The sequence below is a fragment of the Marmota marmota genome, unplaced genomic scaffold (genome assembly GCF_001458135.2).
Source record: "Marmota marmota marmota unplaced genomic scaffold, marMar, whole genome shotgun sequence".
In the NCBI taxonomy this organism is placed as follows: Eukaryota; Metazoa; Chordata; class Mammalia; order Rodentia; family Sciuridae; genus Marmota; species Marmota marmota.
The window spans coordinates 45,384,409-45,386,689 of NW_026000005.1; the positions used below are offsets into that span (position 1 = coordinate 45,384,409).

The 2,281-nt window shown below is 40.9% G+C and overlaps 1 protein-coding gene across 22 annotated transcripts in view; it reads right to left on the minus strand.

Moving 5' to 3' along the window:
* Trip12 (thyroid hormone receptor interactor 12) overlaps positions 1-2,281 on the minus strand; it is a 150,864-nt gene that overhangs the window by 147,143 nt on the left and 1,440 nt on the right. The gene's annotated exons all lie outside the window — the stretch shown is intronic.

A 2,281-nucleotide genomic window follows, 5' to 3' on the forward strand; every position in this document is an offset into this window, starting at 1 on the left:
GAAATGCGGTTAGGGGGGGGGGGGGTAGTTTCTACTATACTGTGTAAAGTCAACAGAGACCAAGAGTCAAAAACTTTCTTCTTTTTACTGGGATCTCTGACATTAGAAAGTCAATTTCATTGCAACCACAAACCAGAACAGGGATAAATGTGGTCAATAATAAAATTCCTCTGAAGTTTTTCTAAATATGATTAACAAGCTTATTCAGTAGGACATGTGAAAAAGTTTCTGGCATATTGATGCAAAAATCTTTAAAAATTAATTTAACAGATAAAATTTGTGCCCACTACCAATTAAGCAGCAATTTCTACCTATAAAGTGCTATATTTCATATCTTCAACCTACTTTATAGATGATGACCACACCATGGTAAGAAACTGCATTTTTTTTAATTACCTCAAAATAGTTAATGCAACTTTGTAAAACTGACAATATCTAGTACTTATTTAACACTATGGCTTTTTTCACAGCCATTGTTGGGTCTCAAAACCACCCAGTAAGGTAAAAGAGTAATTATCCATCCCCATTTTATAGATAAAATAAATGGAGAGCAGATAGGGAAGTGATTAGCTCAAGGTCACACTGGCAGTGTGTGAATTTCCAAGGCATAGATGTGTCTTCTTTGCTAGGATAAGGTTCTTAAAATAGATCAGAAAACCTCATCTAAATAACATAAATATAGTAATCTTAAAAGTTAAAGTGGAAAAATAAACATTACTCAAAATTTACTTTGCTAGGTGAAAGCACTGGATTTTTACCCTAGTCTAGCATCCCAGTCATTTTTAAAATATTTTACTATAGTATCTTGTGGAACTCTAAATACCAGAAGAGTTCTCAAACTTTTGGATAATTGGGAAAAAAAAAAAACCTGATCACAGACACAAATTAAATAGTAAATGTCAGCTGAGTGGACTTAAAACCTACCCATTCCTGAAAAAAGGGGAAGCAGATGGAAACAATGATAAATCTTAATTACGGTTTACAATTCTTTTTGGATATTGGTACTTTCATGGAAAAGCAGATATACACAAAGTCCACAAGCCCAACCATGTTAATGTTCTCTTAAGCTTTAAGTAAATGAAATGTAGAAACTCTCTAATCGCACAAAATTAGAAACCCACACCAGTTCTGTATTGGTGGGGCTAAACAGGGCACAAGGAGTCAATAAGAAATTGTGTTTCAGCCAGGCACGGTGGCGCATGCCTGTAATACCAGCAGCTCAGGAGGCTGAAACAGGAGGATTATGAGTTCAAAGCCAGCTTCAGCAATGGCAAGGCGCTAAGCAACTCAGTGAGACCCTGTCTTGAAATAAAATACAAAACAGGGCTGGAATGTGGGTCAGTGGTCAAGTGCCCCTGAGTTCAATTCTCAGTACCAAAAAGAAAGAAAGAAAGAAATTGTGTTTATTTCAAAACTTAATATGTTTACTCCAACATTTAATACTGAAGTCTTTGCATGGTATAAAACTCCCTACAATTTATTGTCTCTAAACCTATGGTAACTCCACTCTCCTCACTCTAACTGTCCCCACACATCCAGTATATGCGACACACACACAAGGCCTCACAGGCCTCCTGCCTTTTTTTTTTTCCTAACACAACTAGGACCTTTGTTCCCAGCGTCCGTTTTTTACCCCACTCAATAGCTCTTTCAACTTTCTATCACGTATTTTTGTCTTGTTTTTAAACGAGATTCTAAGCCTCAACTTGCCAGGTCTTTAAATGAAATGCCAAAAATATCTAATGAGACTCTCGAGAGAAATAAAAGTTAAACACACATTAAAGGGCCTACAAAACGGAGGAAAGCCTGGAGGTCGGGTGATTTGGCAGCCCAGGAAAGATAGGGAGAGCCCACTAGTACGCGAGGCGGCAGGAGGACAGTCAGACATCCAAGCGCAGTCAGCAGCCCACCACCACGCACACGTCCACACCGTCCCTCCCCCAATTCAGTAACGAAGCGGTTCAACCATCCCCATCGCCAGGCACGACGCTCCAGCTCAATCTCCCCCACAGTAAAACCGCATTCTTCAAAACAAGCCGGTCCTGAGGGTTTGGAAGCTGCCCCTTCCTCCCCTCACCACAGGAGCTCAAAGGTGTAAGTTATCACCCTCCCAATTTGCACGAGCTTTACATTTAAGATATTCTCCCTTCTAGCGAGTCCAGCGTTTCTGAGGAATCAAGAGCCCCCCCCCCCGGGGCGGGGGGGGGTACCGATAGGGTCAGGCATTCCGCAGGCCCTCGTTACCTCCGACTCCCCCTGACTTCGCTCTCGTGTACTAGCG